At 40.6% G+C, this 11,682-nt stretch overlaps 1 long non-coding RNA gene across 1 annotated transcript in view; it reads left to right on the top strand.

The window, feature by feature from the left end:
* The first annotated feature begins 1,085 nt into the window (after positions 1-1,085).
* LOC146601295 (uncharacterized) overlaps positions 1,086-11,682 on the top strand; it is a 29,751-nt gene continuing 19,154 nt past the window's right edge. Inside the window, exons 1-2 of the long non-coding RNA XR_014896273.1 lie at positions 1,086-1,163; positions 2,238-2,345. This is a non-coding gene — a long non-coding RNA (uncharacterized LOC146601295). The remainder of the gene's footprint in view (positions 1,164-2,237; positions 2,346-11,682) is intronic.

Genomic DNA, 11,682 nt, shown 5'->3' with positions numbered 1-11,682 from the left:
TTAGTACCGAGCCTCTCTTCAGAAGTCAGRTTACATTACGTTTGTGTGCAAGGGCTTGACGGTGCTTTCCAGCAKATCCAGTGTCAGAATATTAAAAAACTCTATGTGTAAAATGTGCAGTGGCTTAATCAAAAAACAGATAAACCACACAAAACCAAAACAAATAAAAATGAAATTAGATATTTTGCACTGTAAGATGGATTTGCACCGAGTAAGTGATTTGCATTTTGTCAGTCAGCTAGTCAGATTTTTTTGGTGAGCCTGGAAGCGCTATAACATTTCTGCCCACAAGAGACAGTTCCGTCAAGGCTTTGGGACATTGTATTGGAGTCAATGAGAGAACTTCCATTGACTGCAGCTGGAACAGGATCAAGCCCTTTAAGCATGCAGTGAAATGGCTTTCTAAAGCCTATAAACTTAAGCCCAGTATTTATCAAGTCTGTGTCATATTATATGTTGAAATCAGGCAACAATTGAATTTTCACATGGCTTTGGCAAGAAACCAGGAAAGACTTGGGGACTTCAACTGACTTTCTCATGGAGTAAAACCAGAAGAAATATTTTTACAACACCCTGTAGGACAAAACTTGGTRGTTAGCTACACGGTTGTCTTCCAGCAAGTTTGGAAGGCAATGGAGTTCTTTGCCGTGTTGTTCTGCTGTACAGAGACTCTTCTCTCTGTTTATTTGTACTTAGTGTTTATGGGCGGAAAGACCCTTCAGTTCTTCAACAACAGGATTATAATAAATCTGGCTGAGCCACTGCTACTCTGTCAGCTCTTGTACTCTGGCAGTGAAATATCCCAGTRCATGCGTTGGAGTTTTTATTGATAGAATCATCGGGCAGCTTTCTTAGCAATAGGGGAATCAATTGCAAAGTTTAACACAAATACAAACTTTCTGAAAACATAAAGCACTGACTAAAGATTGGCCTTGAATTAATTTAGGCTGGAGATCCAAAATCCTGAAAAAGGAATGAAGAAACCGATAATATTTCCCAATGTTTGCTTGATGTTAAATATCTTTAAAATGATGAGTCTTAAAAGGTGATCCTAATGAACTGTAATCATATATCATCCATCCCTGCAGGATAATCTCTGTATTCACATGATTATAATAGTCACATGCAAGTCTATGCGTTGGGATCCCTGCACTCAAGTTAATGTAAGTATTTCTTTTCATTTGAAAATGTACATCTTGGCTTTGCCTCCATTTGCTTTGGCCAACCAGTGAGACATTTCGCTAACATTTGGAGGCTCATACCTTCCGATAGGGCTTATCTGTTCTATTAACTTTGTCATTAAACCTGCTTCTTGTTTGTTTGGATGTTATCTTCTGCATGATTGATAAAATGTTTAAAATTTTCACAGAATTTATATTAAAATAACAAGCATTTTAATCTGTCAGCAGTAAGTGCTAGTCTCTGTGTAGATATCTGTAAACTTTGAGGTGTCATCTGTGCAGAGCCTGAAGGAAGACTGAGCCAGCTTCCGGGCAAACAAAAGCATTCCTGCAGGTTTTAAAACCTGTATAGTTTTGTGTCAGTGCCTCTTTGAGTTTTGCAAGAGCAGAGAATCAGCAGTGGAAGGGAAAGTGTGGGAACATTAGCAACAATGGTGTTGTCAAAATACTTTCAAAATGCCTGTAGGCAAATTCTATTAATTAAAAGAAATAGGAAACTCTGTGGGTCTCTACTTCCATGGGAATTTCAGTGTGTGGAGGGTAGACGGTTTAGTGTGGTTTATGTGTATGTTGTGTTGCTTGAAGGATTTTTTTTTTTTTAATTTTGAGGTTGGCCATAGGCCAGAACTCCTTTGATTTCCCCATTGCAGTTGCTGACTGCAGCAGTGCCTGGATTTGGGCTCTGGGTTGCCTTCTGCCTTCTCAGTTGYCTGCGTGGTTTTGCTAAAGTGTGCAGTTTGTACCCCTGCTTTCTGCAGGTGCTGTACACCATCAGAGTTGCTGCATCCTCCCAAAGTCATCTGCCTTTTGAGTTGGAGATTTTCAGCCTTGACGCTGGTTTCTCAGGACTCACCRAGAGCAGGAAACCCTCTGCTGTGTCAGTCTTCCCATTAGCACCAGATAGCAGCAGACTTATCTCAAGCAGCTTTTAATCAGGAGATGAGGATCTTTCACAGGCTGATACTGCAGCTGCAGGGGGGAGCAGATATGTGTGTGGGCTGTAAGAGTCACTTCATTGACTCTGGGAACTGACAGCTTGTTTTTCCTCTCTCCTAGGAGCTCACCTGAGGTCCGTGGTGTTATCGGGGCTGTTTGGGTTAGAGTTACTCTGCACTTTCCGCTCGCATCCTGCACCTCCTCCAGGCACCAGAAGCTCCAGAGAAGGTATTTTTATAGACTACATTGTCAACGTGCTCCTAAAATTTGGCTATCCCTTTCCTGCCATATGTCCCTGGCAACTTCCTTCAGTTGAAGCAAACCCCCCTCAGAGCCAGCACAGAAGCTCAGAGCCTGCTGTCAATCGCGTCCACATCCATTCAGTCACTTAACAGGCCCGAGACCACCTGCTCGTGGGGCTGACTTTTCCCCCATCCCTTAGGTCTGCCTCAAAGCTGTCCCTGATCAAACACTTCTATTTCCTGGTTCCCTAACCACCATTGCGTTTCTGCACTATCCTCTTCCCTCTCTGATCTTCAACTAAAATCAGAATATAAGTACCACCTATAAATGATAATAGTTGACATAAAAGGAAAATGCCCTGAGTAAGATCTAGTTTTTATTGCCCCAATCAGCTAAGCTTACGTGAACTTTGAGATGCTTGCCTTGTCTCTTCTCATGTCTTTTATCAGTTCCGGAGTTACTTACAACTCGGTTTGAAATTAGATTTTAAATTTAGTGGTATATCCTGCATGCTTGTGAATTCCCATAATTAGCACAAAGATCCTGCTGTTCTTCAGTCTTTAAGAATTAATATAAAGAATTGTAAGACAGAAGTAAAAAGACTATTGAAGAAAAATATTACTACACGTTGTTATGATTACTATGGATATTTTATTTAGTACTAAATTTATTGTACGTGTTTGGCTTGTCATTATTTTAGTTCCTGAGTCATTGCTTTCACTGAAATCAAAGGATAACTGCCACTGTACCTCTGAAAAGAAAAATGGCTAGTTTTAGGTGTGGTTTCAGGCATGATGTTTTGCTTGGTTGACAAGAGCTGATCCAATGCTTCCACTTTTGTTTGGTGTTTTTTTTCTTAAAGTAAACAAAAGTCAAAACCTACCAAATGTCAACCAGCTTTGCTGCCACACAAGGGTAAAACACTTATTGCTGAGAACCTACAATGTGAAATCACTGTTCCTTAAATTATTGTACTGTTGTGTTTGAGTATCACCTTGTGCTAGAGTCAGGATGGAAAAGGTACATGGAGATACGTCCACATACAGGGTCAGGGCCTTGGGGTCCTGCGGCATAAACATCGGAGTTCTTCCATGCACATTCAACATTTTATTTTAAGATTCCTTTAATCTGTTTAATGGATGGAGAGAATAAGGAGTAACTATAGCAGATGTCTAATTTTTTAGATTTGGATGTCTAACTAATGTTGACCAGATTTATATTTGGAGCCTGAAATTGGCAGTTAAAATATTGGCCTCGCGTCCCAGCACATGCCAGAGCAGCGAGGGAGACGGTGAGAGTGACAAGGCAGAGGGAGCTGCCCGACGCTCCTGGGCCACCTCTGGGGCTTGGCCGGGAGCTCCTGTAGCAGCACYGGTGCCGCCCGGGCAGCAGCCTCCCTCCTCTGCTCTCCCCCTTGCTCAAGAAGCACCAAGGATCTGACGCTTCTCTGACTTCTCCTCCGGTACGAATGAAGACTTCTGGTTTTCAGAAAGCCAGCTGTTAGCATTTACGGTATTAGGAAATCTCTTAGGAAAACTGAGGTTCAGGACGCTTTGTGTGGCTGAAGGAGAGGTTTCATGAGATGGCTAAATCTAACTGCTGCCAGGAGGATCTATCTCAAACCTGCATGCGTGTGCCTGTCCTCACCCTTATGCTGGCCTTGGTGCCCTTGATAAACAAATTCTACTCATTGGCAGAAACTGGCAGGAAACAGGCACTTATGTATTAGTTTCCAAACGGTTTATTGAAATGAACTGTCCATGGAGAGGTCAGATAAATGTCCAAACTACTGGAGGGAAGCAGTGGGGACCCTGTTGGAATAAGGAGAGGAGAACAAGACTCTCCCTTTTTGGTGGATCTGCTCTTAAATCAGCTAAGACATCTAGTAAACCTCATTTTAAGCAAGAAAAAGGCCTTTTAGATAGTGCATAGATCAAGATCTCATTTAATCTTATAAAAGTCCTTAAAGACTGGGAATTTTTTTCATATGCATAAGAGATTCACTATAATTATAATTATCTCAATAACAGGATTTGGATTACAAGCATTGTGTAGGAAAAGTATGGAATTATTCACTGCTTCTGCAATATGTAAAGCAGTCCATGAGAAAAAAACATAGCATCCTTGAAAATCTCAGAAAGACTCAAAATATCTTTAGTCAGATTTCTTTGTTCCCTAGCAGTCAACCTTTAATTAGTCAGTAGAGACCCAGTAAATTTGCCTTTTCTGCTTATCAATATTCTTTGTCTTTTTTCTGATAACATTAATTTGCCTTTTCCAATTCAATTCATCCAGAGATGATCTCTTGGTTTCTTTTCCAGGCATTGTATTCTTGTTGCAGTTTTGGTCTTTTGTTTTTTGGTTTCCCCCCTTTTTCTTGTGATTTACATAAATCTTTCTGGAAGAAAAGTGCAAATTTGTGAGGATATTTCAGCCTGGCTCCAAAACTGGATTGGGAAACATTACTTTGACTTATTGTTCAACAGGAAAAAAATCTTACATAGTTTTGGAGGTCATTTGGTTTCTAAATGTGATTGTTTGAAAGTGTTTTCCTGATCAGAGGACAGATGAAAATGAAAAAAGAAAAATGTCTAGAATCAAGTACAGTATAGCTGAGTACAAATTTTGCACCTTTTTGAGGAACATTAACATTTTGAGGAACATAAACATCAATTAACATTGATTATTCTTGAAAACAAAAAATTGAGTTTAAATTGATTAGATAGGTTTAATTAGAAAAAAAATCAGAAGACATTGAGAGATACAACTGGAATTAAAGGATATGAGCATTAATAGTTACTTTCATTTTAAAATAAAATAATAAAACTTCTGTAGCACATTTTGTTCAGGTTTTTAAAGTTCTGCACATTTCTGCATTAAGTAAATCAAGATGCAGAGAATGACGTACCCTGACCAAATATTTTTATTAGTACAAAGAGGCTTAGAAACTCAACTATTTTCCATTATATTATTTTAATAATAGATATTTTTTTTAATGATACAAGCTGGTAGACCTCATGAATCTTCCGAAGAGCTGTTGTTTTCTTCAGCTGAATTCTTCCGAGTGAGGTTTGACTCCAGCCCTCAGTCTGCTCCTGTGGTTTTCCCCGACATTTCAGTTTTCCRTGTGACACACTGTCATTTATCCAGCCTTCGGCCTGGGGAACGTATGGTCCCATGCCGTGCAGCACATGCGTGAGAAGATCCTAACTGATCCTGTGGTATCTCCTTAGCCCYGGGCATGCGGCCACCCGGCTCCTTAGAGGAGCTTTCAGGATCCGCCGGAGTCATCCTGGGGCATGGCAAGATGAGGCATGGTTTGTCACAAGGTCTCGCCGGTGTTGCGAGTCATTCCTCTGAGCGCTGGGAAAAGGCAGCTCGCATGACTTAAGATGCAGGATTAAAAAATTTTTAATAGCAAGTGCAATGCTAGGCTGATGCCCGAAGTATAAAAATGGCCTTATTGTAACTCGCTCAGTCTGCTTTTGCATCATGTAGTCTGAGTTTGCATACTACAGTGAATCCCTTGTCCCAGTAAAGTTAGTGTTTTGCCATTTAATTCACTAGGGCCACCGTTTTTTCTAATGTCTTTACTTGTTTTTATCCTTAATGACCTACTTTTTACATTGTAGGCCGAGTATGCATCAAGGAGAGCAGAGTTAGAGTTCTGTTCTGACTCAGGCAGCCAGAAAAAAAAATAGCTGTAAAATCTGGCTGCCAAATCTTTGTTGTTTAGTAATGCATGACTTGGAAAGAGTCCAGAATTGGAGTAAGTTTGTACAACTGGTATTTGAAAAAAACAACCCCCCCCCCCCCCCCGAATAACCCTCAGACAAAACCCCCTTCTGCTTCATTACTTATAGAGTAATTTGATTTCATCTGGAAATTACCTAGATGCCATAAATATGAGTACCCCCAGCACAAACTTTTCAGAGCCACTTTTCAAAGGAGAGCTGCTCTTAAGGGAAACTTGATATTGTAGCAGTAGAAACCGGTTTAGATTTATATTTAGTGACTTGCATACTTACTCAGTGATTAGACTGTTTTCCATTTTCTGGCATGGATGAAATGGTATGTTAAGACAGGATATAATCCTTTCACACTCTGCAGGCAATGTCACAGTATGATGTTGGCAGCACGTTAGGCTTCCTTAACCCTAGAACATGTTGCATATTCACTCTTGGCAGTCTTTTAGAGGCTACAGGCAGTAACCCAGACATAATCTTATTACCTACAACCAACTGTATCTCCATGGAATGGGGGGCTGACTACTGAGTGAGACACAGTTACAGGCATTTGAGATTCAATTAAAAACTTGGTTTTATCATTTTCCTGAGTCTGAAGTAGATTTCTTCAACCTCCTTCTGGAACTGGTGGTTTCACTGAGAATTTTCTGAAATAATGAACATCATAAGCTGCTAGCATTCCTTCAATACACGCTCTTGCCTTTTAAGTACATTTTGTAACTTGTTTATCTAAATAAATGTGAGCAATATTCCTATCCATATAGTCTATGATATTTGGAATTATTAATCTTACCAGCATGGTCAGAAGACTTTTTATTCTGGATAAGTATGCCTGCTTAAACAGGAATTTCTTCGTGATGAAATATTTGTTTATTTATTTCTGCCTCCTGTTGCTTAAAAAAAAAAAAAAAAAAAAAAAAAAAAAAAAAAAAAAGGAAAACCAGTGCACTTTATCAATAATAGCCACTAAGGCAAAAAAGATGAATTTCTGTTTAAAAGGAGTTTATTCTATTGCCCATTCAAATATCTTTATTTAAAAGCTAGAAAAGTGACTTAGAAGCTACCTTAGAAGATACCGTGGCAGGCAGGCATTGATACTGTTGAATAACTGTGCAGCTACTGCACAAGACTGATTGTAAGAGCAAAACTGGGTCTAAACATTGTGTTTAGGAACTTCATAAGGGTATATAAGAGTGATAATATGCAGGTGGGTTGCAGAAGGTGCTGCTATTAGAAGTACACATTTAAGTGCAGACCCAAAGTAGAGCTCTCACTCTCCCAAGATGAAGACATTCATCACAGCCCAGGCTGTGACGTTCACTCTCTATTCCTGTATGAAGTTCACAGGAATTTAATGCATATTTTTAACTTGAAATCAATCACTAGGTGACATAGAAGAGGAAAAAAAAATGAAACAAAACTTGCTCCAAACTTTGTGAAAGAGGGAGTCTGACAGTCCTACACCGTTCCTAGGGCAAGTATGAAACAGGCACCAAGCAAACCTCGTGGCAACTTTGTTAGAAATGCTAAAAAGATTGTAATGATTGTGGAGGGGAAACTGTAACTTCTTTCCTTCTCTTACGTACACATAAGTAAAATAGAGTGCAAATAGGCATTACCCTTGTGCTGTATAAAATGCCAGGCCAGGACATGCATTTAATCCTCCCTGATGCTGCAGGTGCAGAAGCTATTGAACACTGAAGACTTGCTTGTTAACATGGAAAGGAATGGCAGAGAGCCCCTTGCTCCCCTGGCTCTGCTGATTACTGGTTTATCGTAAATCTCCCCTGGCAATAGCTCTGCATATATGTGGCTGGTATGCGTTTTGTAGAGGGTTCTGTGGAAGGCAATGTCAAATATCTTATCCTTAGTATTTCAGACTGCTTAGGTGCAGTCGTCACTTCTAATAACTAATATCAAGCTCATATTTAAACTATTTTTCTGCCCCAAACTATTCATTTTCAACCTTTACTGTTACTTTTAATGAATCACGAAGTGGTCAAACTTTACATTCATTATTAGTCATCGAGATTTTTAGATATTTTCCAGCATATTTTGCAAGATTTCTACTATTCTGACTAACCACAGCTGCAGCTTTTAGTTCAGAAAAGCAAAGTGTAACTACTTGAGCGATTGGGAAAAATCTCAGTGACATATCTATTAAAGAATGGTAGAAAAAAGACAAAGGATTTTTCAAGACTTTTGGCTCATCTTGGGCTTTTCTTTTGATGTAGTACAAGCAGAGAAAACTGTAAGTTGTTCCAGTTTTTGTATTACTCGTAGCCACATCTGTGAGCCCATCATGCTGTTCGTGTCGATACATATGGATATGATAGGCAATTTGTCTGCCAGTGGTAGTACAAATGAATAACTGAAAATGAGGTCCATATTTTTTGCATTTTATTTGCTTATTTTAATTATTATTGTCAGAGGGCACCTGAGTTACAACTGGAGGCTCAGGTCCTAAATCTGGTTATATGTGGTGCATATGTATAATCAAATATGTGTTTAAAAGTAACAGCACAGAAGCTTCAAAGATGAAATGGTCAAATTGACCAACATTTCTTTTTGAATCATTCTTATAAATAACTTCCTTTTCCTCCTTTGAATCACAAAGTCAACAAATATCCATTCCCTTCAGAAGCCTGGCATAAAGGTATCAATTATTTCTGCCAAAGGATCTTTTTATAGATTTTTTATATAGCTGTGGGTCCAAACAAACTGCTATTTAAAGTATGTGGATATTTTTATTGTCAGTAAGATGGCAGATCACAAGTGTAGTAACCCCAAATTGTAATGTTTGGGATTTGAATTTCTTTAGTGCCCAAAGCAATGAAAGATTAATTGAAAGGTTTGTGGAGATGTACAATCTTTGTCACACAGGTCTGTCAGTTCACTTTGATATTCGTCCATTCGATTCTACCCTCTTTTCTCAGTATACAGGTTTTTCTAGGCCAAATATATCTGATGAGGTTAGTTGCACAAGCTTTAAGGTCTAGATAGAAATGGAAAAGTTTTGTGGTATATATAACTACCAAAGGGATAAATGTAGTGTCAGTATACAGAATAATCTATATCCTCAAAAATATGTGCTAACTTATTGTAAGTTGACTTCARTGTCAAACCTTCAGCATTTTCCCTTTTCATTTTCAAGTCTACTTCAGTTAAAGTTCGATGTTCTGGATATACTAAATATTAGGAAACATGAGTTTCCAGTGCTACAGCAGGCCCTTGCTGGAGGTTTCAGCTCGGATGCACAAACGCCTTCAGGCTCATTTGGAAAAGCCTCAGTAGTGACCACAGTGAYCTCGCTGGTATTGGCATTTGTCAGTATGGGATGAAAGCCAGCCTTAATGTGACCGGGGCTTATGCACTATATCGGTATTGAGAGATTCATTAATTTTCTCAGCAAATGAGAGCAGCTTGGAAGAGAAAGTGAGAGCCCTAACAAGACTGGAAAAATCAGGCATGTTTAAGAACATATCTTGCCCCTTTGGAGAATTTGATTTCGAATGAAGTACTCCCTGGGCTCTCACACTTGTTTGCCAGATGTGGTTTTCCAGTCTTTCAGAGTGCTAATTGTGTCCCAACTGGTGCTTTTTATGGCTTTGCCTATACCTGCAGCAAAACAATTAAGAATTGAATTGTGCCTCGGGAGYGGGAGAAGTGACAGCAAGGTGGGGAGGAGTGCGATAGCCCCGGGGAAGTGGCGGGAGGTATTATGCCTTTAAAAACCACGGTGCCTCCCGCACACTACTACCTGCCCAACACATGTTGTAAACACCCTTCCCAGACTACCAGCACATGTTTCCCGTCTCAGAAGGCCCYTTTTAATACTGCTGCCGTTATTAATGTAAACCTGGTATGGGGAGATGGATTATTGCCCTATGCAAGGATGCTATGGCATTTTTAATAGCCTAGAAAAACTCGTCGCTCACACGCACGTAGCTCGGTGCTGCAGTTTTCAGCACGTGTGTGTTACTCCAGCGTGCCTTCTGCCCGAGACTCGGCCCAGGAACAGCGCCGCTCGCGGAGCGCCTGCCCCTGTGTTTTATTGCCGGTGACCTTCCCTGCAATAAATTTATTCCATTGACCTTTTTGGTTGAAGCTGATAAATACAGACATAGCAGCAGTGCTCCAGCTGCTCTTGCTCTTGTCCTGCCTGGTGCATGGAGGCCTGAGTGAGGTCTCTCCCGAGCCTGAGCCTTGAGCTGCTGCACCCGCAACCAAAGGGCTAGAATTCGTAGCAGATACGAACTAACAAAGCAAGAGGCTTWAACACACGCTCTCCAGTAAGTTATAGTGCCCTCTGTCACCAGGAGAGCCTCCAGAGGCCTGGCAGTGTAATGGTGCATTATCAAAAACCTTCCTTTTCTATCAAGAGAAATACCTTAATGAAGATTGCTCAGAAAACTCATATGGCTAGGTCTGTGCAAGTCTCTGATGCTCTCTGTTGCAGAGAAAACTAGAGACCTTAATTTACTTTTCTGTTTAAGGAGAAAACAAAAAAAGAAAGACCTGAAACATGAATTTGTGTTGAGTGGTTAAGAATTGTGCATGTTTGTTTTTAATATCAGAAGAGGAGAGGATTTCTCAATATCATATGTTACGTAGGATTGCTTGGGCTTAGAATTACTCACACAGTCATCAGGTCTGTTGAGCAGACAGTTATATGCACCAAATCCCAGAGCTTACTAACTCTGAGGTAGTGTTGGAAAGATAGTAACAAAGTTAGGAGAGAAATAAAGCTAGTAATTTATAGGGAAAGGGAAAAATTGTCCTTTGAATGCCTCAGCCATGTTTTCTGATTTGAGGAAGAAGCCATTTCTCTCTTTAGACCTGTCACTTGGCCCCACAGAGAAATGTTTTAATACATTTTTAAAATGAGAAAGCAAAAAACTGCTGTGCTGTGTTCTGTGTTGCATTATTAAAGAGGAGATGTTGGGTCATTACTAATGCAGTGAAGCACCTGGACCTTTGCACTTTGTTTAAACATGCGTATCTTGGAGAGSAGATTACAGCAGGATAAAGTACAGTATTTCTCAGACTTAAGTGAGCTCGTGTTGAAAAACTGTATTAAAAAACTGAAAATGCAAAAGCCACTTATTATGCTTGCCAAATTTAACTGTTAATGTTAGGTTTGTTAACTTAACCTTGGTTAAACCGAGGGCCTTTTGTCTCTTCCTGAAGTGGATCTGCTGGCAAAGGGAAAGGCATTAGCTGTGCGGAGTCGCCTCCTCCGCAGGCTCCCTGGGCCGAGCCCACACTTTGGGCTAAAATCCGCCGCTCGGGCCAAGCTGCCGCTTCTGGGAAGCAGCTCGCGGTGGCCCCAGGGGCTTCGGCACCTCCTCCAGCTGCTGCGAGGACCACGGCAGCCAGCGCTCCCTGACAGCGACTTATTGGCCACAGCTGCCACTGCACTCATCGAGAAGAAATGCAAAATATCTACAAAAACCAGAAGCCAGCCGGCAGAAAATAGCATCGTCCCCGGCCTGTTGTGTTGCCCGCTGCAGATAAACATGTCTCCTCGCTTTTCGGGCTCCCTTTTCCGTGCATTCGAAACCCGCTCCATCTCC

This window comes from Rhea americana, unplaced genomic scaffold, assembly GCF_003343005.1.
Source record: "Rhea americana isolate MKP2758 unplaced genomic scaffold, rheAme1 scaffold_105, whole genome shotgun sequence".
Taxonomy (NCBI): domain Eukaryota; kingdom Metazoa; phylum Chordata; class Aves; order Rheiformes; family Rheidae; genus Rhea; species Rhea americana.
The sequence above is the reverse complement of the archived record's forward strand: the minus strand, read 5'-3'. Positions and strand labels throughout refer to the sequence as shown.